Source organism: Dendrobates tinctorius, unplaced genomic scaffold (assembly GCF_039654945.1).
Source record: "Dendrobates tinctorius isolate UK_male_01 unplaced genomic scaffold, ASM3965494v1 ptg000019l, whole genome shotgun sequence".
Taxonomy (NCBI): domain Eukaryota; kingdom Metazoa; phylum Chordata; class Amphibia; order Anura; family Dendrobatidae; genus Dendrobates; species Dendrobates tinctorius.
In genome coordinates, this window is record NW_027361687.1 from 55570377 (window position 1) to 55576630 (window position 6254).

Consider the following 6254-nt stretch of genomic DNA (forward strand, 5'->3'; position numbering starts at 1 on the left):
ATACCACAGAGGGGGACCCGGGCCTACCCGAACTAGGGAAGGGCAGCGACCGGGATTCTGTGGCAGCTGAACATGTGGACAAAGAAGACACGTAGGACTTGATGACACCGCAAAACTTCAGGTATAATAAAAGTAAAGTTTACTTAAAGTAAAGTCACAATACATAGACAAAACAGGGCTAAACCAGGCTCCCGATTCCACACCTCCCAGAAGGGTACCACCCAGTGGACCACAAGGCACCATCGGATCACCGAGGTACTCATAAGCGGGACATCGGGACACAGGCAGGACATCAGGACACATGGGGTCATCAGGACATCAGGACACACGAGGTCATCAGGACAACAGGGTACACAGGTCATCAGGACATCAGGACACACGAGGTCATCAGGACATCAGGACATACGAGGTCATCAAGACAGGGTACACCCACAGGACATCAGAGTCACTGGCAGACATCAGACGGGAGTCGTTTGGTTCCGGACATCCAACATGACCTACAGGCACCACTGCAGTCATCCAGCTCCAGGCTCCAGGCAGCGGTCATCAGGTTCCAGACGGCAGTCGTCAGGCTCCGGGCATTGGAACTAGGAACTCAAGCGTGATGGTGCTAACACTGCAGGATTGCTGGGCCTGCATGGAGCTAGCACCGCATGGTAGTCAGAGCACAGCATAGTAGATGCTCAGCCGGAACACCGGTTACAAGAGTCTCAGAGTCACTGGGTGTGGGGCTCCAAACCCAGAGGGATTCTAGGAACATAACACAGCAGACAGTTCAGACATGGTCAGGTAAGGGATAGGTACAGGATCAAGGATTCAAGCCTGGATACACCGCCTCCAGGCCAGGGTGAATTTAGACAGGATCAGGTACATGACAGGTACAGGATCAGGGATTCAGGCCTGGATATACTGGCTCCTTGGCAGGGCGAGGGAACAGGACAAAGCAGGAAACAAGGCAGGGAATTTGGTACCAAAATAGAGACAGACGAGGTCCAGGGACACAGACACGAGACACACATGGCAAGGTTCAGGAGCTTTGTGAGTTGTAAGTAGCTCTGGCCCCGCCCATAGGGCAGGGTAAGTTTATAAAGGAGCTGCCCCTCAGCAATTGGCTGGGGACAGCATTTCAAGTACACACACTAACCCTGATAAAAGCAGGGGAGGTGTGGCCGCGCACACCCTAAGCACACACAGAAACCACTGCAGCATAATCAGTGCAGGAACTGCAGCCTAGAGCACCTGGCATTGTCTGCAAGCCTAGACACATGTGGAAAGTCACACACCAGCTACAAACGACCTCACAAACCCCGGACCTCTTCCACAGCGGTGACCAGGCACCGCACATGCGGATGGTCAAGCAGCAGAGCAAAGACCTAACACCACATGTGCAGCTACGCAGCAGAGCAGGGAACTGAGCAGGCTCCTTACAGGTAAAAGCCAGCAGTATCCCGGCTCAATTAGGGGGACACGCTGACAATCAAATACAAACAGAACGGCGTGACAGAATTAGGGTCAGGGTTGGAAATACGGTTAGGGTTGGAATTAGGATTAGGGTTAGGGTTGGAATTAGGGTTAGGGTTGGAATTAGGGTTAAGATTAGGGTTAGGGGTGTGTTGGGGTTAGGGTTGGGATTAGAGTTTGGCTTGTGGTTAGGGTTATGGTTAAGATTGGGATTAGGGTTAGGGGTGTGTTGGGTTAAGGGTTATGGTTAGGGTTGGGATTAGGTTTAGGGATGTGTTGGGGTTAGGGTTGTGGTTAGGGGTGTGTTGGGGTTAGGGTTGGATTTAGAATTGAGGGGTTTCCACTGATTAGGCACATCAGGGGGTCTCCAAATGTGACATGGTGCCACCATTGATTCCAGACAATTTTGCGTTCAAAAAGTCAAACGGTGCTCCCTCCGATCCAAGCTCCGATGTGTGCCCAAACAGTGGTTTACCCCAACATATGGGGTATCAGTGTACTCAGGAAAAATTGAACAACAACTTAAGGGGTTTAATATCTCCTGTTAACCATGGGAAAATAAAAAAATGTGGGCTAAAAAATTATTTTTGCGGAAAAAAAGTGATTTTTTTACTCTCAAGTCTCTGCGTTATAAACTTCTGTGAAGCACTTGGGGGTTCAAAGTGCTCACCAGACATCTAGATAAGTTCCTTGGAAGGTCTAGTTTCCAAAATGGGGTCACTTGTGGGGGTTTTCTACTGTTTAGGCACATCAGGGGCTCTACAAACGTAATGACGACCGCAGACCATTCCATCAAAGTCTGCATTTCAAAATGTCACCACTTCCATTCCGAGCCCTGATGTGTGCCCAAACAATGGTTCCCCCCACATATGGGGTACCAGCGTACTCAGAACAAACTGAACAACAACTTTTGGTGTCCAATTTCTCCTGTTATCCTTGTGAAAATAAAAACTTGTGAGCTAAAAAATCATTTTTTGAGGAACAAAAATGATTTTTTTATTTTCACAGCTTTACATTAAAAACTTCTGTGAAGCACGTGGGGGTTCAAAGTGCTCACCACACATCTAGATAAGTTCCTTGGGGGGTCTAGTTTCCAAAATGGTGTCGCTTGTGGGGGGTTTCTACTGTTTAGGTACATCAGGGGCTCTGCAAACGTAACATGATGCCCGCAGACCATTCCATCAAGTCGGCATTTCAAAACGTCACTACTTCCTTTCCAAGCCCCGACGTGTGCCCAAACAGTGGTCCACCCCCACATATGAGTACCAGCGTACTCAGGACAAACTGGACAACAACTTTTGGGGTCCAATTTATCCTGTTACCCTTGTGAAAAAAAAATTGCGGGCTAAAAATAATTTTTTTGAGGAAAAAAATGATTTTTTATTTTCACGGCTCTGCGTTATAAACGTCTGTGAAGCACTTGGGAGTTTAAGGGGCTCACCACAGATCTAGATAAGTTCCTTGGCAGTCTAGTTTCCAAAATTGGGTCACTTGTGTGGGGTTTCCATAGTTTAGGCACATCAGGGGCTCTGCAAATGTAACATGATGCCTGTAGATCATTCCATCAAAGTGAGCATTTCAAAATGTCACTACTTCCCTTCCGAGCCCGGACGTGTGCCCGAACAGTGGTTCCCCCCCACATATGGGGTCCCAGCTTAATTGGACCCCAAACTGTGAAACAACTTTTGGGGTTCAATTTCTCCTGTTACCCTTGTGGTAAAAAAAATTGCGGACTAAAATATAATTCTTTGAGGAAAAAAAATATTTGTTATTTTCACGGCTCTGCGTTATAAACTTCTGTGAAGCACCTGGCTGTTCAAAGTGCTCACTATGCATCTAGATAACTTCCTTAGGGGGTCTAGTTTTCAAAATGGGGTCATTTGTGGGGGAGCTCCAAAGTTTAGGCACACAGGGGCTCTCCAAACACGACATGGTGTCCGCTAACAATTGGAGCTAATTTTTTATTCAAAAAGTCAAATGGCGCTCCTTCAGTGAACCCTGCCGTACACCCAAACAGTGTTTCCCCCCACATATGGGGTACCAGCATACTCAGGATAAACTGGACAACAACTTTTGCTGTCCAATTTTTCCTGTTAGCCATGTGAAAATAAAAAATAGTGTGCTAAAATATCATTTTTGAGGAAAAAAATGATTTTTTATTTTCACTGCTCTGCGTTATAAACTTCTGTGAAGCGCTTGGGGGTTCAAAGTGCTCACTAAACATCTAGATAAGTTCCTTAAGGGGTCTAGTTTCCAAAATGGTGTCACTTGTGTTTTTTTTCCACTGTTTAGGGACACAGGAGCTCTCCAAACACGACATGGTGTCCGATAACGATTGAAGCTAATTTTCCACTCAAAAAGTCAAATGGTGCTTCTTCCCTTCTGGACCCTGCCGTGCGCCCAAACAGTGGTTTATGACCACATATGAGGTATTGGTGTACTCAGGAGAAATTGCCCAACAAATTTTAGGATCCATTGTATCCTGTTACCCATGTGAAAATGAAAAAACAGAGGCTAAAAGAAATTTTTTGTGAAAGAAAAGGTACTTTTTTTTTACGGATCAATTTGTGAAGCACCTGGGGGTTCAAAGTGATCACTATGCATCTAGATAAGTTCTTTGGAGGGTCTAGTTTCCAAAATGGGGTCACTTGTGGGGGAGCTCCAATGTTTAGGCACACAGGAGCTCTCCAAACGCGACATGGCAACCGCTAACTATTCCAGCATATTTTCCATTCAAAAAGTCAAATGGCGCTCCTTCTCTTCTGAGCCCTGCTGTGTGCCGAAACAGTGGTTTATGACCACATATGAGGTATCGTGTACTCAGGAGAAATTGCCCAACAAATTTTAGGATCCATTTTATCCTGTTGCCCATGTGAAAATGAAAAAAATTGATGCTAAAAAAAATTTTTGTTGGAAAAATTAAAATGTCCATTTTTTCCTTCCATGTTGCTATAGTTCCTGTGAAACACCTGAAGGGTTAATAATCTTCTTGAATGTAGTTTTGAGTAGCTTGAGCGGTGCAGTTTTTAGAATGGTGTCACTTTTGAGTATTTTCTGCCATATAGACCCTTCAAAGTGACTTCAAATGTGAGGTGGTCCCTAAAAAAATGGTTTTGTAAATTTTGCTGTAAAAATGAGAAATTACTCGTCAACTTTTAACCCTTATAACTTCCTAACAAAAAAAAATTGTCTCCAAAATTGTGCTGATGTAAAGTAGACATGTGGGAAATGTTATTTAGTAACTATTTTGTGTCACATAGCTCTCTGGTTTAACAGAATAAAAATTCAAAATGTGAAAATTGCAAAATTTTCAAAATTTTCTCCAAATTTCTGATTTTTTCACAAATAAACACAAAAATTATCAACCTAAATTTACCACTAACATGAAGCCCAATATGTCATGAAAAAACAATCTCAGAATCGCTAGGATCCGTTGAAGCGTTCCAGAGTTATTACCTCATAAAGGGACACTGGTCAGAATTCCAAAAAATGGCCTGGTCATTAAGGTCAAAATAGGCTTGGCCGTGAAGGGGTTAATTGCTACGGATGAATCGCGATTCTACCCCCGGCTGTTCCAAGCACATGTCAGCTGTTCAAAACAGCTGATATGTGTCAGGAAAGATGTGGGCTCACTGCCAGAACCCACATCAAAGGGAAGGAGTCAGACATCACCTGATGTCGGAAAGGGGTTAAACCAAACTCAATTTTTGTGTCTTTCCTAAAACATAGTAGCTATAGAGGTCACAAAAATGATAAAACTCAAATACAGTATACTTTTGAAAAATATAATATTAGAAATCAAAACCAACAGATTCCATAATAATTGTGACTTACCACAAGAGAATTTAGTTTCCAGTAAATTGTTGGCCAAACTATATTTCTGGTTAAATGTTCTTTTGGTCCTCTATCCCATGTACATGTGACCATTATTAAGCCTACTTATGACCAAATCATGGAAATTTCACTTTCCACAGAAAAAGAGTAAGCATGGGTTTACAAAACCTTTTCATATTCAAGACTTGTGATCCCAATCGTATTACATGATTGTGAATAAAAATGTAATTTCTGAAACTCCCTAGTTATTCGTTAGTCTCTACAGAATTCTGTATCAGGAAACAACACCATTAATTAGTACTCTGGAGATACAGTATATACTATTACATGAATGATATTTTATGACTTAATGATTAATAATATCCTTATCATTATTTACATATGAAAAGGTGCATACAAGGTTTACAGCACATAACATTTGTATAATCCTACAGACCAAAAGTTTATACCATAAAGTATGTATCTTCTCCAATAGAGTTGGGTAACTAACTAGTGACCACAATGACATAATGTGAAAATAGAATTAAGTTCAAGGGACTAATAGTCCAAAAATGTCCCCTGATTCACTGCAGGGAAACTGCCTCAATTTAGTTTAACTGCGTGCGTACAGCATAGTTTATTCCAATACTTAGGTAAGTGGTAAACTTACTGATCCATAGCTTTGGGTGTTGGTTGGTGACAATCATCCAGATCCCACTCCAAGTAGTGACTATGGAAAAATCCCGTTGCAAGGTGAATCCGTTGCGGGTACGTCCTCCACTGCATGCTCCTCTCCTGTGCTTGACAGAAGATCGGAAGCGCTCCTGCTAGGCTCCAGCACGAGCGGGTGACCTGAACAGTATGATGTCAAAAACAAAGTTATAGGACCTCAGTGTGGCCACAAACTGAAGCGTTTCGAAGGAGATGTAGTCCTTCTTCCTTAGGGTGTGGGGTAAATCAAACATAAATAACCTTGCTAT